The following is a 26,751-nucleotide window of genomic DNA, read 5'->3' as shown; positions in this document are numbered from 1 at the left end:
ATCTCTTAGGTTGGGAGAATGATCCTCTCTTTCAAGCCTGGCAGAAAGATCCTTGAAGGCTCCACATATGTGTAACAAAATGTGTTTGAATCAGATGTTTAACATTGGGATTTAACTCTGGTTTGTGAGTGTTGTAATTTTGAATTTCTGCATGGGATTGCTGTAGAAAAACATATTGAACTGTCAGCAACTCTGTGTTCCCACTGATATATTCACATATCAAATTCAGTAATTTGGCCCAGCAGCCCCAATTGCTGACATCCCCAGTCTGTCCTCATACCTGTGGAGCTGTCTGTGTGCTCTGGTGACTCCTGAGCCAAGGCACAGGCAGGGAAGCCAATGTCCTCCTCAAATATTTCAGAGCAGTTGTTTATGAGGAACTCCGCCAACACTGTCACCTGCACACAGAAAACAGCCCATCTCACTCAAGACATATTGAAGATTCTTTCCTGACCCTGCTTGTAGGAAGGACAGCACAGAGCAGGGTGGCTTCTGCCAAAATCCTGCCTTAAAAGTCCAAGGGTGAGTCCACCTTGGGGCATAAGGCTGATGCTGCAGATAAATGGATCTGCCCCAATACAAACACCCTCAGCCACAGCTTTGGCCTCGCTGCCCAAGGGCCCAGGGGTGACAGTGGCCATGGGTGCCCCTTTCCCTCCACATGCAAAGTCTGCAGGAGCTGTGCTGTGACTTAGGGGGCTGTGCTGTAATTTAGGGGGCTGTGCTGTGACTTAGGGGCTGCAGGGCAGCTGCTGTTTTTGCTCAGAGGAGGCAAGATGAGGGGCAGCCTGGCCCATCCCGTCGCAGGCTGAGGGACACCTGAGCTGAGGGGTACCCCCAATGTCCAGGGGTGCTGTTCAGCTGCTGCAATGGCAGTGGGATCCCTATGGATGGCTCTAAACTACCCGAGAGGGAGCGGCTGCTTGGTGAGTTCACTGCACCTTGTCATTCATCTCCTTCTGCACTTCCAGCGGGAGCGCGTTTTCCGTCCCTGGGCTCAGCATATTTGGGCCAACGCAGATGGCCAGGTTGCTGGAGTCCATTCTGTTGGTCTCAGCATTTTAGCTGATATGGTGGAGCAGAGAGAGCAAGAGCTTGAGCAAGATGAGGTTTGGTCTCGGCAGCTTGTCAGCCACCCTGCATGAACACAAACAAAATGTTGTGTTAATTGATGGTGCAGTGGCCTCTGCTTCTTGATTTGAGCAAGTCTCAATTAAACTTAGACCGACACCACTTCCTCCAGAAAGGGACATGTGTGTGCTCTCTCTATCTTTCAGAAATCCCCATCTGCAGCTCAGTGTGTGGTTAATTGTGAGACCCTGAATTACAGGGTCTTGACTGAAAGGCAGCATTGCAGAAGCCCATGTCCTGGACTGGATGGGATGAAATCAGGGCATGTCACTGGAGGCTTCCCAGTGCGTGTGGCTGTGCTGTGGGGCTTTCAATGCACTCCCAGTCAGCCCCCACACCTCTCCCTAAAGAGCACAACATGGTGGTGGTCTCCATGTGCCTGACTTCACCCCCAGCAGAGGTGAAGGCTCTGTGTCTCTGCCTGTCCCACAGCACCATGACCGTGTTAGCTGAGGCACTGCAGCCTCTGCCCTTTTCCTGTGCCGTTAATTTTGTAGGGCAGCCAGCAGGATCTGCCCTGGACAAAATGGAGTGACTGCCAAGGGTGTTTTCCCATCCCCACCAGCCCGGAGCTCCTTGAGAGTGTTACAAAGTACTCAGAGACAGTTAGATAAAGCTGTGGCCAGCTTTAAGGGCCACTGTGAGCCAGAGATGCATGAACCCAGAGGACAGGAACATGGAGAGGGATAGGGACTCTTCAGAAAGCTTATGGGCTGCCACCACTGAGTCCAAGATGAAAAAGTCATTCAGACCCTCAAGATGCTTTAGAAAAAGAGGCTGTGGTTATGTGCTCCATCATCCCAGAGCTGAGAAGACATAGAAACGAAGGTGAGTGGTTGGATGTGGTGTCACGATCCTCTCCAACCTGAGCAGGAGTCATGATGGTTCATTCAACCCCAGGGTGCAAAAGACAAACAACAAGAGACTCAGGTTTTCTTATGCAGCAAGCAACAACACACTTTACTGAGTGCCAACGGCTTGGTTTTCGATACAGAGAGAGAGAGAGAGACTAGGGAAATGAAGTAAAAAGAGAGAGAGAGAATGGGGGGAATAGCTACCAACAGGTGGGACTTCCTCGGATCATCCATAGATGTCTTCCATCTGTGGGCAGAAAGCGATCTCGAAGTCTCTTCAGAAAGTAATCATTTTTATAGTCAGTTTCCAAGGTGAGTGCCCTCTGGCCAAAAGGTGGGGAGATTTATGGACTATTGTGTCCAGAAGCCTGTGGCTTCAAGAATCAGGTGCAGGACAGAACACTACAACCAGTTCTCTGCTTGAGAGCAGTGTACCATGGAAGCAGCAAGCTCAGGGAAGCACACCTGCAGAGTCCCTTGGCAAGCATCCACCTTGGCTGGACTGGCAGCTCCTGTCCAAAGCGAGTGGTAGGGGTCCCAGCGTCTCAGGGTCCCTGATGATGATTGTGAGGCAGATTAGGCAATCTTCAGATCGACTCTTACATGTGAGTCTTAGCTTCCAAAGGGGCTGCTGCTGTTTCAGGCATCACTGCTACCCAGCACATAGGGTCTGGCACACAGCCCCTGTCTGCACTTGGGGCTACACGGGCGCTACAGGGTGCCTGGCTGCTGCAGAAGTTGTCAGCTGCAGGTCTTTTTGAGCAATGAGGAAAATTGCGGTCCTGGATGTGTCAACTGTAAGGAAATAGTTTGGACTTTGTGTTCGATAAGAAGTCTGCCACCTCTGTGGATTTGATAAGAAGCCTTTTGCTTTCCCAGAGGGCTTCTCCTCCAGTTTGGTTCTGCACTCATCATCGCACAGGGGAGGCCACGGGGGTTTCCAGATCCTGTTCCCTACTCAGAGCCGCAGCATCATCCGTTGAGTGAGTGAGCGTGCAGGTGGAGCGGAGAGAGGCCAGAGGGAGCGGGAGCTGCAGGCACTAGAGGGCAGGACAGCCCACGGCAACCCGGCTGGAGAAACGCGGGGAAAGACATTAGGAATGTCATCTTTTGTACATCACACACCCTGCACCAGTGACACCCGTCTGAACTCCTCTCCTCTGCTGAACCCCAATGGTGCCGACTCTTTGGAAAATCTGGTCATACTTCTAAGGTGACGAAGCAAAACTTAGGGTCACCCTACACAGTCCACAGTACGAGCACAGACTCAGAATGGTTTGGGTTGGAAGAGACATTAAAGATCATCTAGTCCAATGTCCCTAGGATTTGAGGACAAATCCACATGTCCTCCACTCAGTCCACACCATGATCGTGGGTTTCAGGGCTTTTTAACTGCAGTTTCCAAATATTTCCACATCACTCTTCCGCTTTCAAAAAGCTCAGCAGAGCTGTTTCAGTCTGCCCTTTGAGTGAGATTGGAAAAAAAACCAACACCTTGTTCTGCCTATATCCAAGCATCTTTTTGGATGTCCCAGTAAGTAGCCCTTGTCACCTTCTTGTCAGAATTTGGTGTTTTAGCTTTCCACCACCATTATGAGGTGACTCAGCTGAAGATGGGAGAAATTTCTGCGCCACAGCTCCAGAACACTTTGTGAGAGTGAAGCAGAGGCTTCAGCATGCAGATTGGCAGGATGCTGAATTTCTGGCTTTTTTGTTTGTGGTCGCACAGAAATCTTCCTGAAATATTAATGAAGAAGGATGTGGCAAAATTAAACTACTGAAAACCAGAAGTTGTTCTCTGGAGCAAATTTTTCAAAAAGTTTGTATCCCACACAGGCTGGAAAAAAAACCTCCTGTGGAAATTTTCAGAAGAGTTCAAGCTCCTGGGTGCTTTGAAAATATGTCCAAGAACATTGTGGAAATCTAGTCCCACAGCCCAGTAGAAATGACAGGACACCTCCTTCTTTCTACTGCTTGACTTCTGAAATCAAATACACAGACTCAAACCCCAATCACATGTAGAGCATGCTATATAAAACCAAATGAAACACTCAACAGCCACCTGAAAAATGCATGCTGTACCTCAAAAGGCAGAGATTACTGTGGGCTTATTACCAAACTGTGTGCAGGGAGCAGCCTTGTTCTGTTTGCACACTGCATTAAACTCATTTAGTCTGCAGTCCCAGAGCTGCCATTGGTGATTCATTTCCTCCAGCATCTTTGGCTGCTTTCCCAAAAGCAGAGCTCCCAGCACAGACCCTTGACACTGCTCCTACCCCAGTCCCCAGCTAAGGAGCTGCCTGCATAAAACATTAACATTTTCTCCATGTGGAGACCTGGAGGGAGAGCTCAGCAAGCATTATGCAATGTACTTATAGCAGTGTTTCCAGAAGGAATGCCTTCATTCTGTCTCACTGCTCAGGACCCACCAGCAACTCCTCTGGTGCTCTTTGGCCTCAAGGGACAAATTCTGCCTCATCCCTTGCTGCCTGATGCCTGTTTCCCTCCAGATCATGGGGCATGGGACTGGCTGCTTTTGCAAGCAGCTCTTGCCAGTCAGGGCTGGAAAAAAGAAAAGGATGGGGATGTGCTTCTTTTCCAGCGTACAAACCCTTCAAGATAGAGTTCCTGAGCAGTTGTCGTGTGGAACATCCTGGCATACGCAGACCCAAATCACTTGCAGTGCCTGATCTATGCACAGCAGCTCTGGGTATGATCCGTGACACACCTCCACCTTGTTAGCTGACCTGAACAGAAAAGTCCATCTGGGGATGACATGAGCTCTGGACTTGGAAATAAACACCAGAAGTGTCCCTCAAGAGCAACTGGAGAGCTGAGCAAACCAACCTAGGCACAGTGGTTGCCTCACCCACACTACAAGGTTCACCAGCTCTGCATTGAGCATTTCTCCCAGGTGTGAAATATTCCTGTGGCCCAATGCAAGAGTCAGGTACTCTCTGTTGCTGAATCTCCTTTCAGCAGAGACCTTCTGACCTGCAGAGGCACACCTCTGCCCCCAGCACACCCATGAAGGAAGACAGCTCTTCACTGCACGGTCCCTGCCAAGGGCTCAGCAGATCACACTTCCCAGCCCTCTGATCCAACCCACAGAGAAAACTGCTCACAAAAAGAGGTTGCACATCTCTTTTAACAGAAGCTCATGGAAAGGATTATGGTGTTTGTCTTCCCAAGGCACTGTTATGTCTGCTGAGGCTCTCCTTCCCAGGGTGTAGTTGGACATCTGCCTGTTGATGGGAAGCAGAGAATTAATTCCTCTCTTTTTGCTTTGGTCACACAGCCTTTGCTTTTTTTAAACTGTCTTTGACCCATGAGGTGTTTTTTAATCTTACTTTCTCCCCCTGTCCAATTGAGGAGGAGGGGGTGAGAAAGCATCCAGGTAGATGTCTGGGAGCCAGCCAAGATCAATCCACGAGTCCTTTATCTTAGGCACAAGATAAAGCAAGTTTTGATCTGGGCATACTATAGCTGCAGTAGCTGATAATTGGCAGGCTTCTGTGTGGCTCGTAGGGCTCGCTTGATTTACAGTGTAACAGAGCCTCGGGCTCAGCAGTGGCTGCTTTCAGCTCCTGTCTTTGCTGCAGCGCTTATCTCTGTGTTTTGCTGTGCCTGGAAGCATTCTGACAAAAGCAGTAGCAGCCCTGCGCGTGGCCCTGGCACGGGCACTGCTCCTGTGCCAGGAAAGCTGTCCTGTGGAGAGCTGAGAGATTGCATTTCTCTCTTCCCCTCCAGGACTGATGTGTCTGCCTTCCTCTCCAGAGGTCCTCACCACATCCTTATCTAAGCTGCTTGACTAATGTCATCTTTTTGTCATTAGCATAGAAACTACTTTTGGTCTGGTGTTAAAAGGAACCAGTTTGCCACTGAAGTAGGCCACTGATCCCTGGGTTCCTGCACGGTGTGTGAGAGGACTTGGGTGGGTGCCTGGCAGGGTTGTCACCTCCCATGGCCTGTGATGTTGCACCTCTGCAGGAGTGTAATCCCTTTGAACTGTCACTTGATGGAAGGATGCCTTTTCTCCTCCAGTGAAACCCAGCAGCTCTTGTCACTACACTGGGGTTTTCCTTGTGCTTCTCAAGCCTTCCTGCAGCACCATCAGGGGAACATGGTTGAGACAGGGATCTAAACCACACCTGACAACACCATGGATAAGGTAGAGACCCAAGCCCCAACTACCCCAACAGTAAATACCTTAGCAGTCAAAAAGAATCACTGGATGCAGAGGTCAGTGTGTCCATAGCAGCAATTAGTATAGGAGAAGGAGGAGGAAGGAGCTGATCAGGCAGCTGGTCCTTCAGCAAGGAAGCAAGAGGAGGAAGTGAGAGAAATGACCAGCCCTGAAACTTGGGCAGACTTCAAAATATGCTGAAACATTACAACCACCGGCCAGGCAAGTAGATTGCTGCCACTACCACTGAAGAGGGCATCCAATATGTGAGACTACAAGCAGTGCTGGAAAGTCTTCTACAGTGACCTGGATTACAGCCACATCTCCAAAGATGCAGACGGCCATTGTACATGAGCAAATGCAGAAGGGTTGTCTGAAACTCACCAGCATTATATTCCATCTGCCTGGGGATGATGGACTGACTAGGCTTGGATATACCAGCTGTGGAGAGAGCATCCCACTGATTCTTTTTGCAGAAATCCTGTCTCTCTCCCCATCCCCACTGGTCAGGGCCTTGGCCTGGAGCACCATGTGTTAGGAACACCCAGACACATGCTGTGTGCTACTCTCTGTTTCCTCAGGAGCAAGTGGGATGGTGACCCTCCTCCAAGGTAGGAGCCCATGTACACAAATGGACTGGGAAGAGAGATGATAAGGAGGGCCATCCACAGCTGCTGTCAGTTCAGCTGCTGTTGAGATGGTGGAAAGCAGCCAGCAGTCTCCCTGGTACAGAAGAGGATTAAGAGTGCCTCTCTTGATTTTCGTGAAGGGACTTTTGGTCTGACACTGCAAGGGTCTCCAGCCTAGAATAGAGGATCACTGTCTTTGATCAGGAGGAGGAAAGGGATGACCAGCTTTACTGGGCTGTGTGGATTTGATGACCTGTCATACTGGATCCACAGAAATCTCAAGCATTGCTAGACACTGGTGCACAGTGTACCCTAATGCCATTCTGGCACGTCAGAGAGGAACCCATGTGGATTTCTGGATTGACAGGGAGGTCCCAAAAGCTGTCTGTATTGGGGGCTGAGGTGAGCTTAACAGGAGACAAATGGCAAAAGTACACTGCTGTGGCCAGCTCAGAGGTCCCATGTATCCTTGGCACAGACTGTCTCAAGAGAGGGTACTTCAAGGACCCAAAAAGGCAGTGATGGGCTTTTGATGCAGTTGCCATTGATTCAGAAATATGAAGCGTCTGCTTGCTTTGCCCAGCCTCCTGGAGGATCCCTGTGTCATGGGATTGCTGCACGTCAAAGAACAGCAGGTGCCCATGGCTGCCAGGATGCTTCACCCTTGGCAATACACATCATCCAAGGCTCCCTGGTTCCCATCCCTGATTCACCAGCTTGAGAGCCAAGGAGTGATCAGGAAGACTCACAAGGTTTTCTTTTAAATCTGGTTGTGTCCCCCTGTCCTGCTTAGGAAGGAAAATGAGAAAGTATCTGGGTGGGCATCTGGCAGCCGGCAAAGGTTAACCCACACATTTCCATGCATATACAAATTTACAGGCTGGTACATATGCTCATATATCTGAACATGTTCTCCTCTGAGCTAATTGGCTTAGTAACAGCAGGCAGAGAAGACTGAGTCAGCTTCAGATGGTGCAAATAAATGTGAAAGAAACTTCAGGTTGGAGAATTAACATAAATTCTTTGAACTAATTATTATTGTCATTAATAATAATAAAAACAATAACAACAATAATAATAATATTGCTACTGCATAGCAAAAAGCTTCCAGGAGTGAGAAAAAGCAGCATTGAGTGAATGTCAGTGAAATGCTGTCCCAGTCCCAAGGAAAACCTGGGTGCTGGCACAGGTCCTGCACTGTTCAGGTGTTCTGGGCAGTGCTGTTGGGGACACCTGAGGGGAACTGTCAGCACAAGTGATGGTAGCAGAGCCTGGGCCTCAGTACGTACAAGACGTGGCAGATGGAGTGCAAAAACAAACGGGCTGGCGAGCAGCAGGCACTTTGGTAATGAAGCTCGCAGGAGCTCCTGACTCCCCTCTGATTTTACTGGGCTCTATTCCAGAGTGTGTCTTCACCTTTTTTTTTTTTCCCTTAAGTATCCGCAAATGAAAACCTGCTAAACTCTTGGATAAGTGTCTCTTTAACTTCTTGGTCTCTTTTGAATTTCAAATAGCAATTTTTCGTTATCTTAATTAGTGTTTTAATTAGACATCCCAGTTAATCTTACTCTGCTAAAACATATGAGGCTTTGTGCAGATCAAAATTTTCTTTTTTCAGTGAAAGCACCAAAAGAAATATGAATTGTAAGAAATAAGATGACCATGTTTGCAATTCTGATTTCTCTCACTGTAGTCCTCAGTTGTCACCTTTAAATTAACCAGTATTTTATATGTCCTGGCCTGTGTGAGCTTAGAAAAAATTTCTTCCCTTTAGAGAGATACAGAAAACATTTCTGATCTAGACAGCAAAGCAGTGGTCTTTCTCGCTTCTCTGGAAGTCTCTTATCTGTCCAATTTGAGCTGATGTAACATAATAAACACATTTGTAAACGTAGAAATCAATCACTACTGATCATGCTGTCCGGGAACATATTGCAACTTCCTGAAAATCTGGCCTGCATTCATGTCCTGGAGGGCTTAACTGAGCCTTCACAATAGTTGCAGTGATGGTGCCAAATCTCATGTAACTTCCCTGTTGATTTTTTGCAGGCTGCCAGAGGATGTCACAGAGCGGACTCGGCAGCTTGGAATGAAGTTTTGTTAATATTTGATACAAGCGATGTTCTCAGTAATAAAGCTGAAAAAATACAAGCGGAAAAAACCCAAACAAACCAAAAAGCCCTCCAGAAATCCTTGGATCACTCAGAGCCAGGAAAGGTGGGAAAATGATGGCAGAACTAGGTGGCTGATGGGCAGCAGCTGGCTGTACACAAGCTGAGGCAGAGCTGCTATCATAGAAAGCAACTTAATGTGGGGATCTGTATCTACCTGTCCTTTCAAGGGATCTGAGTGGTTTTGAAAGGTAGCTTATTTTGCTGTTTTGTTTGAGTTTAATTTCCTAAACAGTGCCTTGTGGGCAGTCAGGGACAAGACAAATCATCCCTCCCCTTCCTCAAGGACAAACTGCAGCTCTTACTAACCAGCCCATATTTGACAGAACATTTGTACTTCTCATGGGAAAGAGCAGTTCCTATGCTTTTTTTCCTAGTGAAAATACCATAATCCAGACTGCAAGAGCAAGTGTCCCATCTGGAGACAATTCATCATTACTTGAAACAAATCCTGCAACTTTAGCTGCCAAACAGCACAACTCAATGAGAGCAGGCCACTTGTAAATTATGATGGTTAAGTACAGGCAAGTCTGTGGAAGAAATAATCCACTTTGAAGTGATAAAGCTTCCCAGCACTTGGGTCACTTAGATTTCAATAAGAAGATGGAGAACGTTGAGTAGTAGAAAGACAATCTCAGTTTCTTAAGAGCTCTATGCCATTCTTACTAGAATGAAAAAGTGTGATATCCCAAACCTGTGCGCAGGACGACAATGAGAATGTGTTTTCCAGACCTAAGTGGACACTTGTATGGATGATGAGAACATGACAGAGTCTTTACATCCAGGCCAGTGGTGACACAGACCCCTACCCCTTATGCCACTTGGTCTCATCCCTCGTTCCTTCATGCCTGATGGACGCGAATTTGGACTGCAAGTTGCCCAGCACTGGTGCTCGTTACGTCTGACACCCTCCGGTGTTACATTCATACCTGCCACGCTGCCTCAATAATAATCCTGGCAGGAAGGGCTTGGCTGTGAAAGGTTGGCTGTGAAGAAGCCGTGAAGGGTTTTCTCTTTGTAAGTCACTTTTCACTTCATTTCTCCCTGCTCCTATTGATTTTTGCCTCCCCTTTCCTGGCAAGCCCTGCCCGCAGCCCACTCAGCATCCCGGCGGACCCCCGGGGTTTGCTGCTGGAGTGAGCGGCTCCTCCCTCGGCGGGGAGGGAGGGCCGGGGGCGGCCGGCGCCGGGGTCTCCGCTCACTCGCTCCTGCTCCGCGCCCGAGGCAGACCCGGACCCGGGCCCGGCGTTGCTCCGGCCCCTCCCGCCGCGATGCCGGGGCCGCGGGCAGGCGGCGGCAGCGGGGTCCCCGCTCCCGATGCGGTGAGTGCGGGGCGCGGTGAGTGCGGGGCAGTGAGTGCGGGGCGCGGTGAGTGGGGGGCAGTGAGTGCGGAGCGGTGAGTGCGGTGAGCGGTGAGTGCGGGGCAGTGAGTGCGGGGCAGTGAGTGCGGGGCATTGAGTGCGGGAGCGGTGAGTGCGGGAGCGGTGAGTGCGGGGAGCGGCACGGAGCATCCCGCTCCTTCCCGGGTTTGAGAGGGGATGCGGCTGCCGCTGCCGCGGGTAACTTGGGCGTAGAGATAGCTGAGGATCTGCCGGGGATCTGAGCCTGGTCCTGAATCTGGTGACAAGCAAAGCCCAAGACTCCCAGGGCACTGGGCCGGTCCCGGACTGCTGGGCTCCGCGGGTTCGTGGTCCCTGCCCTGCACCGCAGAGCTCTCCTCATCCCGGAAAGGAGCCACGGGAGCCGAGTGGAGTCAGGGTCAGATGAGCAGGGGGCCAGGTCGACGTCCCTTCTTGCCAGAAATGGAATTGAAAGAGACTGGTTGACAATATCACTGCACTGTCAGACTGCTCTGGCACCGTGTTAGGGCAGGAGAGTCTTGACAAACAAAACAAACAACCTTCAGCCACGAGTAAATGGACATTAGTTAAAATAAAACTGGCGGGTTTCTTGGCTATATCTATGTGACGGGAAGAGTTTAAGATTTTTGTTGGTGGTGGTCTTCTGGAGAGGTTTAACATCGTTGTAAGAGACATGTTTCGCGTTAGTGCATGCTGCGAACACCGTCCCACAGCACCTGGCAGTGCGGTGTGAGCCCAGGACCAAAGCCTGGTCCCTGGGGGGGGTCTCAGCTGCAGCGAGTGCTCCTGTCAGCAGGGAGAGAAGCCCCGGCCACCAGCCCATCGATTGCCAGGCCAGAAGGGAGCGTTACATCATTTAGTCTGACCTCAGACAGGAGCGAGGTGCTGGCTGGGAAACAAAAAGAATATTGCCTGAGGACTGAATCTCTGCACTGAAAAGTGACATTTCTTCATGACATTGTCAGCTCTGAGAAATAGACTTTCCAGCAAAAAATGAGGGGCTCTCTGCATAATTCCCTTACACTGAGATCCGTGCACCATACGTAGTAGCTTCAATGCTTCCAAATACAAAAGTTTGTCAGTTTACATGGCAATTTATCTGGTTTTTCATTGTTTCTCATGCTCTTCGGAATAAGGGCTGCTAGCAGAAATGGACTTTTTTTCCAATAGGAAAGAGTTTACATTAAAAAACCAAACCAAAACAAAAAGGAGTTAAGAGGAAAAAAGAGAAACAAATAATAGTTACATTTTTTTCAAAGTTGCCTATAGAAACATTGTAAAAAGGAGAAAATTTCAGATATGCATATTTTTCTCTCTCTTCTTCCCAAATCTTTCTTTTTAACCACTCTTTTTTTTCTGTTTCTGGTGAGAAAATAGACAAGAAAGAAAAAGAAAAGGGTAAGTGATTGTTTAGCATAAAATGTTGGGATGCTGGTGGCCCCAAGAACAATTTTTACTTAGCTTTATTAAAAAGTAACCTTTCAATATACATTGAAAAAAAATTGCTATTTTCTTTAGACCTAACACTGCCCCAGTACTTGCACCCATAGCACGGGGATAGATCCATTTTGTTCCACTTTGATACTTTTGCTTAAGCCTGATACTTTTTCAGAATAACAGTGGCCACTGAAAATGGAATAAGACAGTACCAAAGAAGGCTCTTCACCTTACCTCGCACTTTTTTTGAAATATTAACAAAATCCACAAATCCCTTGCAATGGCACAGGAATGGAGCACCACAAGCAGGGCCAGGACGTGATCCCAAGAGGCGAGGAGGGTGACTTGCCTCCCCAGCCCTGTGCATCCATCAGCCCGCTGCACCATCTGCCACAGAGCTGTGGTTCCTCCTGGGAGCTTGAGAAATGCGTATCTGCTGCGATAGCCATGGATGTCTGGCTTGCATGGTGCGGCAGGAAAAGGGATGGCAGTGTTTGTGGCTAATGAGGTCCAGTGCAAAGCTGCTTCCCGCAGTAATTTATTACCTTGGAAGGCAGGGGTGTGATGCCAGACAAATAACTGGCCCCGTGGGAGGTCAGGACACCAGGAAGGCAGGATCAGGAGGGTGGAATGATGACAGGGAGGAACAAGGTCCCAGAACCACAGCCGCTGTCTCCAGCAGCAGTGCCCAGCAGAACTTGTGGGGAGGATTTGTCACAGCTGGGTCTTGGAGAGCCTTCAGCAGGGCCCCTGTGGAGACTCTAAATCACACTGATTGCACAGTCAATAAAGGAAATCTCATCAGTTCCCATAGTCAGGCTGTCAGCTTTTAAACCTATTTAGATAAAAATCTGTTTATTGCTGTGTTGTTGGAAGTCCTGAGTAACTGCACTGACTTGAGTGATGATAGCGGCACAAAGTAGCTTTGGAAAAGAGTTTTACTGTAGGCCAGATCAAGGCAAATTCCAGTCTGGTTTATTCTATGTAAGGCTGGACCCACAACCTGGACCCACAACTTGGGCTAGTTTAAATTGAGTGCTGCTGCACATTTCAGAGGGACCACTCTGCCCACACTGATACAACAAAGAACAGAAATCCTTCTCTTGCATTTATTTGTAAGTTTCTTCCCAGCCTGCTTGATTGAGCCAAACAAACTCCTAAGGGAACATCTGCGGGGCAGCTCTTGTGGTTACTGCTGGGGATAGTGAGGCAGCAGAGCACCCAACAGATCCCGGGGGGTACAGAGATGCCCTGGTCCATGAAGGACAAAGGAGCCATGCAATGCCACCCATCTGTGTGCCACTGGGAAACACTCACAGAGGGCCACTCATCTGAAATGTCAGCTAGTGGGACTGGCTGCAAAATTGGCCAGAGCATGCACCATTCAGGGTTTGTCTGCATTAATAGATTAAGAAGAGCTTGAGAGTGCTCCCTGGCACTGCACAATAATTATCTAAAATCAGTATAAATTATAATATCACACATAAACTGTTAAAACCAGCCCTGAACCCTCTTTGACTCATGCCAAATAGCACTGCCATGCTCAACCCCTGCCCTCTTCAAGGCAACAGTGTCCAGGGATGTTCCCAGTGGGAGCAGAGCCCTGCCTCAGGATGAGCAGCACATCCTGAGCCATGAAACCAGAAGCATCTGCAGGTGGTTTTGTTTGGCAGTGCACCAAAACCAATGCCTTGAAGAGTGTTTGGATGGCATCCCCACACTTCTTATCACCTCCTTGCTAGTAACTTCAGGTGAGAGGCAAAATTGGGAAGAGGTCCAGGAGAAAGCTCATTAAAAGTGCTCATTGCCCTCAGGAGCCCCTTTGCCTCCCCTTTTTGGCAGCCTGATGTGCTGGGGTGGTCACAGCTGCCCCTGCCCCAGCCTCCTGTGCCATGTGCATGTATACGACACGACTGGGCAAAGTCCCTGGGAATTTCATTGTGTTCCCTGGGAAAACCTAAGGAAAGGCAAGTTTACCTGCCACCACACTTCCTGGAAATCCTCTGGGCTCTCCTCTCTTATTCTGCTTTTGGGCTTTGGTGTAAGTGATCACTTTAAGTGAACTGATGTTCACGTTCAGTGTTCCTGCCATTGATGGATTCTTTCAGGAGAAAAAAGACATGAGTTTGCTGTTTTCACAAGGACTCTCACCTAGTGTGGTAGAAGGTAAAGAGCCTTTTTGGTTTTCCTTAAAGATTATAGCAATATGTTGGTAGATGTGGGGGCATTTCTGAAAGTCATGAAGAAACAGAAGCCCAAGGTTTTAGAAATTACATTGGTTTTCAGCTACTGCTGGCTGTTACTTACTGAAGAATCTGGGCACCCAAAAATCTTTTCAGATGGCAAAATCATGTCCCTGTATACACAATTTGAAAGGCTTTCTGAATGAGTGAAGACAAGCAATGCATTTGTGCCTGTAAACTAGAAGGCTGTGGTTAGCTCATCTGAGGAAGGATGACTGAACTCTGGATTTTCAGGATGTTTGGTGGAGTGCTTTGAGATAATAAAGGAGATTTGATTTTTGTGCCAGTTTCAAAAAGGAAATAATTTGGTGCAAATGTTGTTCAGCACCCTCAGTAACCTATATCCCACCACTAGGGATAGTGCAGAGCACTGGGATACTTTTTAGAATTTCCCTGCCGTTTTTCTGGTTACGGTTGAATCTTCAGGCAGATCTCCTTGTGGGTGCCTGGTGTGAAGCCTTGCATGGTGCATGTAGGTGATTTCCTGGAGCAAATGGCTCCCAGTGAGTGCTCCTGAAATTCTGCCATCTGCAGATGCCGTTCTTGCATTATTTACTGTGTGCCCCAGAATGAGAACAGGTCACAGGCAGGAGTAAGAAGGGTTGGAGCTGAACTTGTGGCAGAAACTGTGATACCCTGTTAAGCAAGAGAAGATTTCTGTTAAGTGGAGGAAAACCCCTGAGGCGAGAAAGTATGATGTAATTGATAGTGAATACTGACATAACTGTGTTCAAATTCACCCAGGTCTTGGAACACAGGGCAAAGTTGATTTGTCCTCTCTGCACCTGCTGCTGTGTTGAGTGAAAATCACATGTAGTTTTTTTCCACCAAAGTAGCAACAACATTGGGGAACGAAGTTTTTCTTCATGACATGACATTGTCTTGTTCAATAAATCAAATAAGTCCCTTGTATTTGGAGTGAGAGGAGGAACATCAGGTCAAATATTTTCACTTGTGTCAAAGTGTGCATGTGTATACATATATCACTTGAAATACACAGCTTATTTAATCTTGTCTATATGCATTTGGTAGATGAATAGAATAGTTAATATAAGAATAATAGTAACAGAAATAATTTTCTTTACACTGACCTGGGGAGAGGAACAAAGCCATTCTTCCCCAGAGTGCAGTACTCATTCCTTGCTGTCCTGTGACACATCAATCCAGGCACCCTGAGCATCCTGCTGCCACCAGCTGTGACCCCCATGCCCATTCTGGATGATGCTGGGAGGGTGTATTTCCCTGAGCATTCCCTGTCTGCTGTGGACAGAAAGTGCCTTTTGGCTGGTGCTATGTGGGTTCAGAAAAGAGTCCTAGCTGACCTCTTGTGTGTTGCACCAGATTAAGAAACTAGTGTCTGCCCTCCCAAGGGCATCTTGTTTGGGAGTCTGTACTGAGCAGTCCTTGTGGGTATAAATGGAGGCAGGATGACAGACAACACTGACAGTGTTATAAACTGGTGTGGTCAGAGCTCGGGATACAAGGGAATAAGCTGGGGAGAAAATGGGCCTCTGCTTGGGTGAGGATTCATCCTCATTACCCCTGGAGGGTGCAACTATTTCCATTGCTCTATCACTAGGCTGGTGTTTTATCCTGATACTGCAAAACCAATGATGAATAGATCATGCTTTTCATGTACAGTAATTTCACTATTATAAGCCGCACCATTTTGACTAAAATTTTGGTCCAAACCCGAAGCGAGGCTTATAATCAGGTGCGGCTTATATATGGACAAAGAACAAAACGTTGCTGTTTTAGTTTGGAGGACAGGTGTCTGCTGAGAAAAGCAGGAGCTTCTCCTTGAAATGGAGAATGTAAACCCCCTCCCTCCGAATTATTATGATTTTGAAATCAAGGGGCTTTCAGGCAAAGATATGGGAATTAGGAATAACAGTTCTTTTCCAGGGAAATTAAAATAGAAATACAATACTACAAAGAAACAAACTCCAAATCCTGACAAAGTCAGAGTACAACCTGACACCCTGTCAGGCAGGGTGTTGGTAGCAGTCCCATTAAATGGTGGCTGCATCCTCCTGCAGTGACAGATGTGATTCAGTTGGAGCAGTGCTCCTGTACAAGGTGCAGTTTCCCTCTGGAGGTCCAGTGGTGATGAGGAGAAATCCGGTTTTCCTCTGGAGTCCAGTAGAGAAAGGGGCTCCCTTAGTATCCCAAAACCTCTGTTTTTATCTTGGTAAGAAATGTTGGGCTCTTCCCCCTGACTGGAGCAACTCCCAATGGGATGCAGTAATTTTATCAGTCACACAGTGGGACTCAATGGCCATTAGCAGAAAATGACTCGCTGGAGGAAGGATGGGTTGTGAAAAGATAAAGAACAATGCCCTGCCTGGTTTCAATGAATGGCCCATTAGCAGAATATCTTCCATTGAGATAAGGATCACTGCCCCCACCCTCAACAGATGGTGATAGAATAGATACCTTTTATCACACTCTGTATTGTAACGTGCGGCTTGTAATCAGGTGCGGCTTATACATGGACAAAGAACGAAAAGTTGCTGGCATCCGGCAGTGCGGCTTATACTCAGTGCGGCTTATAATAGTGAAATTACTGTATATGGTATTTTAATTGGAGCTAGAGAACTTACTCTAACCGGAGTCCCAGTGGGCTCAAGCACAAAAACAACACCCTACAACATCTTAGGATGATCTTAGAAGGATAACCTCTCTCCAAAACACATTAAACTCCATGAGCCCAGCAATGACTGCTATGAGAGCAGCATAGGCTTTGTCACATACTGACCTTTTGTTGAGCAGCAGACTGCAGAAGAACTCCTGGTAATAATGAGTCAATATTCAGAAGAGACTTGCTTCTCTAACAACAGAAACATGTACATAACTAGCAATTTCTATGTTCATTCCTTTGACTTCAGAGTGCATATATTTAGGTATTTGTCAAAGGTAGGGAACAAAAAGGGCTGTGATTGTACAGGCATGGGAAAAAGCATTGCCTTCAGAAACCAGCTGCCCTGCAGGTGTGCAGCAGTGTCACCTACTCCTGTCACACAATGTCTCACATACAGAGAGGCCACTGGGCTAAATATACCAGTGTCAAACTGGTATTAACCAGGAGTAAATATACAAATTTCTCCTGTCTATCACTGTTCCCATGAGGAAGTGGTTTTCTAGTATCCCAGTGCAGTGCTGCTGCAGCTTCATGGCCATGCGTGCTGTCACTTTTCCCTGCAGAGCAAGGTGACTTTTCCTGATGCTGCTTTACTCTTTTCTGCTGATGATAATAACAGGAAACATCACTCATCTCCTCTGGGAATTTGCATTTGCTTGGCTGACATGGGCCATGGCACCATGGGGTGGCCTCAGCTAGCTGGGCTCCCTGTCACCCTTCTCTTGATCTCAGACACCTTCAGGGAGCACACAATGCCTCCAGCTCTGCTCCATGGATTGCAGGTGCCTGCCCTGGTGCTAGGCTGGTTTGCATTGACTTGGTGAGATCGTGATAGAGAAGATCTGCAGACACCACCAGCAGGGCTTGTTTGCCATTTGTATACTGCATGGAGTGGTATGCTGCTAACACACTTTCAGGAGTAAAAATTAAGAGTTAGAGGTTAAAGCTGATGAAATTCTGATGAATTTGGAACAAAGTTCAATAAAAAGCAGATGGTGTTTTTAATCATTCATTTTCCACTCAGTTAATAAGGCCAAATGTTCAGAAAGTTCTCTGTAAATATATCACCCTACTTTTCAAGTATCTCAAAAAATACTGTAACTATAGCTTTAATAAGACAGGCATCTTCCCAAAAGGGCAGTAACCTGCCCTTTATTGGCCTCATGTCAACACTTGGCAGCAAGGAGCCATTTCTTGCCTCTGATACTCCTCTGTTGTGTCATTTGTTCCTAAAATAATCTCGTTCCTTAGCACTCATACTCGTGTTCAGATGGCAGGCAGCCACACAGAACCTGCTGTCCCGAAGCACAGATTGCACAGATTTTAGATTTTTAAGAGGCATGGAGCTTCCCTGTGGATTTGGAGGAAGTATTTTACCCAGCTCTAATTGAAGCCAGCTTGCTGGGCTCACTGAGAGCAGCCCCCTCTCAGCCTGCATTACAGAATGTGGAGGTCTGTATTCAACTCTGTTGGTCCAAGGATCTTTTACAGTCAGGAAACAGAAGTGGGCTCTTCTGGGGAAGGACACGACTCCTGTTCTCCCAAGCCTGCTACAGAAGCAGGGAGGGAAGAACAGTGCCCTACAAGTGTCCACGTGTCCCCACTATCCATAAAAGGATTGGTTGAGCAGCCCCTGTGCAGACACTGGTGCTGAGATTGCCCCAAGGTGGGCAGACACCTGCTGTGGTGCCTTGGCTGTTGGCCCCAGGGCTTTGCTCACATTGCTGTGGCTGTGCACCAGCCTTGGCCAGTGCCCCTGAGCTGAGCTGGCCCTGTGTGACAGCAGCTGTTGTGCTGACCACCATGGGGCTTGAAGCCTTCACACTCAAGGGGAAATTTGGCAACATCCAGTAGTTAAGAGCACAAACACATATTCTCCTTCCATACACACTTTTTAGCAATGACTCCTATAAATGCTCAAATCCCTCACCTTTGTGGGAGCTTTGCTGTAGGATGGAAACTGATAACAAACTTATTCTTGTTCTCAGCCCCTCAAGACTGTTCGTCCCCGCCGATGTTCAGCACCATCGCTCTTATTCAGCAAAGGTTTGAGCAAGCCATGGTTACCTTCAGCCGGGTACGTACATTGAGTGGCTGCACAGGTGTCAAACACCCAGGAGCAAGGTGATACACCTTGGCTTGCTCATGTGTGTGTCATATGTCTCTGCTGTCAGTGTCCTGCACTAGAGGACCCCAGGCGAGTTGCAGATGTGGGAGTGTACCTGTGGTGTTTGGGGTGGCTGAGCTGGCAGAGTTGTGGCTACAGTGGAGGCTGCTGGTGTAGATGGGATAGACAGGAGAGGTGGTGGGAACTGCACTTCCTGGCATTGCACCCAACTACTCTTCTCACCCTCCCACCAGGCCTGTGCAAGCCCAGCAGGAGATAAGCCTCTTTCCTCCATCTCTCCCAACCCATGCCAAGGGCTGACAGTGCTGGCTCTTTTTTCATATTAGTTTCTGCTAGTGCTGTTGAGAAGTCCCCACTGGCAGTTACTCATTGGTGCATTCTGATTATTTGTTTTCCTCCTATTTTTCTTTATTTTGGATAGCAAAGCCTTAAAAACAGGCAGAGGAGTTGGTTGTGGTAGCATTTGCTGCCTTATTTAACTACAGGTCATGACTTATGCAAATCAATGGGAAATACCTGCTGATGTTAAGAGGCAGTACCTCCTTCCTTGATTAAACTATTTCTAATAAGCAGAACACTGTTATGTGAAAGGCTGCTATTTCGCCACGACGCCATGATTTCCCCTTGAATAAATGCAGTGCAGTTAGTCAAACAGCACTGCTAACTGGGCATGGTGGTGTTGCAAGTGGGCTCGTTTTGTGTTGCAAAAAATTCATCCAGGGGAAAGGCAGAAAGGACACCAATATCTTGGGTCTTCATCTTTCAAAAATATGAGGTCTTGAGCACTTCTTGCCTGGGGAAGGGGGCAAGTTGTGCTGTGTGGCGCTTACTCATTAATTATTCGACAGTTACGTCTCCAGAGCGAGCAGCTTTTTTTTCATTCATTTCTTGACATGAACATCAGGAGCTGTCAGACTGTGAGAATGGCTGAGTTTAACACATTTTTCTTTTGCTGGAAACATTCCCTATTGAAGTCTGTGAAGTGAACACCTCCTGGCTTGCCATACGGCTCCATCTTAGAGCCCAGAATCATCCTACAGAACAGGAGCACAGGAGGAACTCAAATACTGAATGAGTGCCTAGGACTCACTGTTCTGTTTTCGTTGATGCCATAATTTGGTAGGTGTTACGAGTGAAAAATACTATCAAACACCCGACCCTACTCTCCTCCCCACAATAGCTACAAACTCCAGATGCCTGCAGGAAAAAGGGACTGTTAATGTCACTATATGAAGGAGACAGCAGCATCCCTGTGTAAGCTGGTGGTGGGGGTGATCAGCTGGAGGGGCAGTTGTGCCTCTTGTCCAGCCCTGAGCTCCTCCACCCTTCAGTCTCTGGCTTTGGTTTTTGGACATCTGTCTATGAGAACAGAGCGTGCTGGGCAGGAAAGTTGTCCCAGTGCCTCATCCTTACGTCATGCTTAGTATGGGCCCTCCCTCTCATTTCTTCAGGAGGCAGCATTTACCAAGAGCTCCTGCAGAGCATTCTCAGTGGTCTAATCCACATTGTTCCTGGTGCCATCAGCTAATTTGCAGCTCGTGCCAGCACCTAATTCTGCTCCTCCAAGCTGTGGTTCAGCAGTAGCTGCCACCTCCCTTTGCCCTGAGCCTTGCTTCCACATCACTCTCCAGACAATGTGGGCAGGAGAACTGGGGTGATTTTCACTCTTTGCTCCTGTGGGTGGCTGCCTCCTTAGCCTATCCCTCATGCTATGCTAATCCCAGCAGCCTGGACAGAGCTCCAGCTTTTTCATCAGCACCTGTCTCCCGGCACTAATGGCCATCAAGGCCTTGAATCAGTTCATCTTACAAAATGAAGTATCATTTCTGCTGAATACATTGGAGTCAATGAATACACAAAACCTCTGAGGTGCAGAAGAGAGTTGTGAAAGTCAGGTCAGACCCAGCTTCCTTTGTGCTGCACACACAGTCCCTCCTCGAGACCTCACAGCCTCGTGACCAAACCACTGGTGGCTTCACTATGACGTAAAGCAATGGAGAAGGCCCACACAGCCCTATGGAAAGTGATTTTTGAGTGTCTGTGATCAGCACGATCTAATCAGCCTTAAAATTAAAAATGTCATTTGTGTCTCAAAAAATGGGCTACACTCCAGACTTGCTGTCTGCAGACATGGTCTAAAGCCTCTGCACCTATAGAAGCATAAAAAGAAAAGCCTCTATTACACTTCACAGTAGGAAGGTGGAATTGCTACAAGTAATCCACCTTCATAAAGCTGGAGGATGGAAAGCAGGCAAAGATGAAATATTCCTTGATTTTTTTTCTGTGCAGGCAGTAAGATATGCATATACCACGGAGAACTTACTGGAACACTATCCTGCATAGCCACTATACAATGAGGATGAATTACACGTTGAAGCAGTAGCCTTTGTGAGTTGCCGAACTGTGAACCATCCAGTCCTAACTGTTCTCAGTCTACATGTGATTTTTTCTTTCCTCTTCAGATCTTCATTAACAACTAGACTGGGCTAATGCAGGTGATTGTTGGGACTGATCCATAAGTAATTTCCAGAAAATGGATTAATTTATTCATCCTGCAGGTTCAATGGTTTATAAAATAATATCATCCAGCCCTTATACCAATTCCTTATTGCAATAGCACACAGGCTGTATTCTAATCAACTAGTGCAGATCCAGGCATTGCATGAAGAGCTGGCTCATGAGATACAAGTCACTGAAGTGTCTGGTTTTTTAACCTATTGAGAAATTATCAGTGCCATTAGGAAAAGGTAACATAAGCATAATTCTGTGCTTACTTTCTGGTTATTAACCAACGTGCCAATCAGAAATCCTTTGGATTTATGTTGGAAAACTACCAATGATAAACTTCAGGAAGTAAGGCAAACCTTCTGCTTTAAAGGAAACAGCCTCCATAATAAACTGAGACCCTAAAACACACTTATTCCTTGGGATGTCTAGAGAATATTTTCTGAGAGTTGATGTTTAATTTGTACCAGACATCTTATGTACCTCTGAGGCTGAGTTTGCATATTGCTCATTCGGTGCTAACTTCATTGCCCACTCCTGACATTAATTAATGTGAATCCTCTTCAAATATTCATGGGGACAGGATTCCTGCTCCACACGTTTTTCACTGAGTTTTCATTGATGTCATGTAGGAGATGTCAGTGGACCCAGACCAATGCTTGCTGTGACTGCAGATACAATTGCTGGACCTGAGATGAGCAGTGTGCTGAAGACAGCACTCAACTGGCTTTCAGGAAAGTGAAGCAAGTCTTATCTGCAGCCCTTAGTGTGACATTTGGAAATCTCTTGATTTCCAACCTGATAATAAAGCTAGAGCTGCATTTTCTTTCTTTTGGGGGGTTCTTCACACTGAAGGAACAAGGAGTAGCAGAGCCTGGGCTCTGTGTGCTCTTTTCTGTATTACCCTGACTCCTTTTCCTGCCCAGGCAGCCAGGTCTACGGAGGGAGGCACAGCGTGTGCTGAGCTCTCCTACAGAGATGCTGGATCCTGTCCCAAAACCAAAGATCTGATTCCTGTCATCATGCAACCCCATTTATTTGCCTTTTTATTCTTGCCATGGCAAGCTAAGAAAGCTCAGGCAACTGTCTGCAGAGATGCAGAGGGGCTGAGTTGTGCAGAGCCTAGGGGCTGACAGCAGAGACCCTTGCGTGTAAGGCTGTGGTTAAGGGAGGTAGGAGGGTTTCTGGCTGGCCACAGAACTGAAGTGGGCAGGTGTCAATGACTCAAGTGAAGGTTACTGCAAAAAATGATCTCTGAAGGTGAAATCACTGAGGTTGCTGGTAACACCACGGAGTTTTATGGGTCAGCTTGAAACTTTAACTTCCTTTCCATACCCTCCCACGACTCCTTGACAGCCATACTGCTCCTGCCCTTCACTTTTTCTCTTCATTCACTTTCACTAATTTCCATTTTCCAGCCTTTGTGTGCATATATTAGCTAAATGTTTTAGCTCCCTTGTGTAACCAGCTGATAACAGTACTGTGAGTTTTCTTTCATAGACTGACCAATGGGAAACTAATGAACAAAAATGTAATACTATCACAGGACCAGCTGAATGGAAGCATAGCAGGCAGGGTGCTGCCTTTTAGGGGAAGAGTGGGCATCCACCCTTGGCTGTGGTTCAGACAACCTTCAGCATGACATTTCACCTCTGTACCAGAAGTCCCCATCTGCAACACGGGGTTAATAACACTGTCTTTCCTCATAGGGATGAGGATATGGTGAGGAAAGAAGTTAAGAAGAGAGTGATGAGGCTGATTAATTTGGTGGTAGGTATAAGACAATCAGGGACTGCAGAGACCTGGAGCAAACCCAAAAGATGTTTTTTTCAGGGTACGATTTATCTCTTTATTAACTCTAATCATAACAGGACTCTGATCCATGCAGGATCCCTCTTTGTTTATAATACAAGTAATAAGTGAAAGTATTTCATATTAATTAAGAGCAATTTCCTTGAGAAGGAGTTTTGTGAAAACAGACCTATTTACAAACACAGAATAATGTGCCCAGCGTCTCATGTGGGTTGGTTCAAAACAATTCATAGAAATTGTACTGCTGAGAAACTCAGAGGCTGACTGACGTTATTATAGAACATGTCTGCTTTCTTTGGAAAAGTTACATTTGTGTTGGAAAAAAGTAACACTGAAAATATCCCCTAAACTAAAAAGCTTCTCAGTGGGAAAAATATGTCATTGTTGGTAGAGACCTTTAGACTTTTTTCTACCTATGATCTAACTTAATTGTAAGCTTTAGAAACTTGGCCTATGTGATTCCTCATTTTGCTTTTGATAAATTACAATTTTATGAAAGCTGCAACCCAAATGTATTCAATAAATTCCAAAACCATGGGAAGTAAGTTGGGGAAACAATATTCCTCAACTCTGGCTGGTGTTGCCACAAACATATCTGTGACTGCAACGCCAGTCCCAATGGGCTCTGACCAGATGACAGTTCAATGGGGAGTGTGTCCCACCCAGGGATCAGCTCACAGCAGGATGGCCTGCAGAGCCCACGAAGCTGTCTGAGCAGAGGTGTCCAAGTTAAAGTGGACCATAAATGCATCCATGCAACTTTAAAAAGACTGGAGGGTCTTCAGGAGTTACTGCTCTGTTCCCACTTAACACCATTCCCTGTCTGGAAGTTATAAACAGCAGCAAAAGTTGATGTGTGCTCTGGTACCAGTTCTGCTATTTCTGTATTACAATGCTGCATGATGAAGCTTGAAATAATCTGCAGATTTCTCACTGGAGATAAATTTGGGAGCACTCGCTCTGTTTCACCTGCAGACTGGTAGGAGCAGGGTGCTCATGAGGTGGCCAGTGACAAGCCACAACCAGCTGCCGTCACAAATGCTGACCTGAACAGCTGTTCCACACAGGGCAAAATCTGTACTTCCACCAACACATCTTGTTTAAAACAGTAAAACTTTTATTATGTGTCCAAGCCTCAGTCATAACCAACTTATCTCTAAACAGATAATAATTTCGTGTTACTTCTAAATGAAACTCTGAGGCGAACCAGAAAAAGGTTTTCATGACCTTTCTGCACACACAGAGCTATTCCTATTGTGCAGTGTTGCCTAGGACTTAGCTGAGTCCACCAGCATGGCAGGCCTCTGGACAAACTCCATAAATGGTCAGTGGTGCTCATGGGATACTTGTAGAACACAGGATTCTTCATTAAAATTAAAAAAAGTTGTGCCTAGAGAAGACCTCAGAGGAATGGGGGCTTTAGTGCTGTGACCCTGTTAAAAACTGGGTCTGAGAAGAGACAGCCTCAAACCGAAAGATGCACTGATGGAAATCAGGAGCATCACATTGCAGGCTAATTAGCACCCATGACAGCTAACATCCTGCTTGCTGCTGGAAAGGAAACATGCTGTGGGCGTCCCGAGGCTGACATTCACGCCTGCCATCTCCCCCGTGCTGCTGCTGCAGGGTGGGCAGCACAGCCGGCAGTGTGCCAGACATGCAGACCACTGGCACCATGGGCACTCCAGAGCCTCCATCCAGGACCCTCCCATCCTCTGCAGCATGAGGCAGCCCCAGAGGTCTCCCAGGGCTCACAAGGGCACCTGCTCTGCTAGCAAACATGTTGTTGTCAAGGACTTTCCCCATCACTCAAACAGGATTGTCCTTTTCAGAAATTGCTCAGGTGTTCCCAGCAGAGCACAGCTCAGCCCAAGCCAGCCAGTCCTTGACAGCAGCATCTTGATACCATCTGGAAACTGGCAAAAGCTGGACATCCCCAGCAGGCAGCTTGGATAAGGTCTCCTTTGCTTGGAAAGGTGATAGCCTTGGACAACAAAAATGTGGACTGCCCCATGCCAGGTCACCACAGAATCAGGCTCATGCCAGTATTGCCATGGTCAGTGTTTAGCATCTCCCCAGTCATCAGGTGAGGACAATGTGAAGAATCACCCTCTGCCCTGAGCCCAGGGTGTGGGCAGGACCCAGCCATGGACCAGAGCAGCTCTGGTCTCTTTAGCTCCCTTCTCCACTTCCAGCCATGAAAAATTGCTAATTTGTATAGACCCACTCCAGTGCCCCAAACTCACTTAGGTGGGACTCCAAGCTAAAGCCAGAGAAAAGCCAGACAAAATGTTTTAGGCTTAGGAAAGTTTGGCATTTTCCTTTTTCACATTAATTCCAGTCCCACATGATTTCCTTCATGCCCAGAGAAAACTCACTTTGTTGTCCTCCTCAGCATCCTCACCATACTGAGATTTATGGGTGAATGAAAAGCAGATGAGAGCTGAATCCTTTTGTTACCCCAATGCAAAGGCACTTGGCATGTTCTTTTGCAGCCTACTTAAGACAGAGGCAATGGGCACCTTTGAGATCAGTAAAGACAAGGGGCTGCAGGGCATCTCAGTGCTATGGGAAGTCCTAGGGCTGAGCTGAGCCATGTAACACTCATCCTTCCTTGCTCAGGTGTGCCTGAAGCAGTGCACATTCCCTGTCAGGGAGTCATTGGTGTTTATTGAAGCTAGGAGAGCCAGTCAAGTCTCATCTCATCAGGGTGAGGCATCTCCAGGTTTGTTTGGAGATCAGCTTTGAATTGTGCCACGATGTCAGTCTGTATGGACTATTTTGCCTCTAGCAAGAATGGAACCAGAGGTTTTCCTCCCACTCTCTGCCTGTGGTCTCACATTTGGCAGGGTTTTTAAGTTCAGTCACACAGTCATACAGTGCCTCTACTGCCAGGCAATTTCCTGCTAACCAGGCCCAGGAACACTTAGTTCCCAGGTTTAGCCAAGCATGGGTGCCTGTAGCCTCACACGGCTGTGAGGGCTCTGTCCTTAAGACAGCCAAAATGGTAAACATGCTCAGACAGCTCCTACTGTGTGACACCTGCTACTCCCACTGTTTCTCCTTTCCACACATCACCTCCCACAAACAGCACCTTTCCCTTCAGTCTCCACAAAATTGGTTAGTAGTTAAATGTCAACCAAAGCAGCATAACCTTAGCAGTTCTCGACAGTCCTGAGCTCCTTGCTAGCACTCAGCTGCCACAGCAAGCGAGGGCTGGGGAGGAAGCAGTGTGTATGTGGGTGTGCTCTTGTTGCACGAGAGAAGGGGATTACTGGAGCATCATCTGTGTTTTTCATTCCACACATCACCCCATCACCTGCTAGGCAGAGGAAGAGTGAGCTAGGCAGGCAACAAGCAGATGAAGCTGCAGCTGGCTGATGAAGAACCTTCATATGCCTTGGAGACGTGCTTCACACTGTGTCACTCTGACTCTGCTCTCTTTGGGGTCCCTGAAGATTTGAGTGTTACCTGGTATGGGAACCAGGTGTCAATGAGATAGAAAATACATCTGCACTTCTTAACCCTGCATGAGGGAGGGCAGGCTGGAAGGCACAAGATCCCGAGTTGGTCTCAGGCCAGTTCACTTGAGTATCTGCAGCCGTGGAGGGACCCATAGCTTGCAGAGGTGAATGTCCTTTCTTCCATTCAGG

At 47.4% G+C, this 26,751-nt stretch overlaps 1 protein-coding gene across 1 annotated transcript in view; it reads left to right on the top strand.

The window, feature by feature from the left end:
- The first annotated feature begins 18,675 nt into the window (after nt 1-18,675).
- The window catches only part of LOC116994682 (T cell activation RhoGTPase activating protein), a 36,228-nt gene continuing 28,152 nt past the window's right edge, over nt 18,676-26,751 (top strand). The window contains exon 1 of the mRNA XM_042779147.1: nt 18,676-18,730. The gene's annotated coding sequence lies outside the window, so the exon portion shown is untranslated. The remainder of the gene's footprint in view (nt 18,731-26,751) is intronic.

Source organism: Catharus ustulatus, chromosome 3, assembly GCF_009819885.2.
Source record: "Catharus ustulatus isolate bCatUst1 chromosome 3, bCatUst1.pri.v2, whole genome shotgun sequence".
Taxonomy (NCBI): Eukaryota; Metazoa; Chordata; class Aves; order Passeriformes; family Turdidae; genus Catharus; species Catharus ustulatus.
Note: the sequence above shows the minus strand (reverse complement) of the source record. Positions and strands in the feature narration are given on the sequence as shown.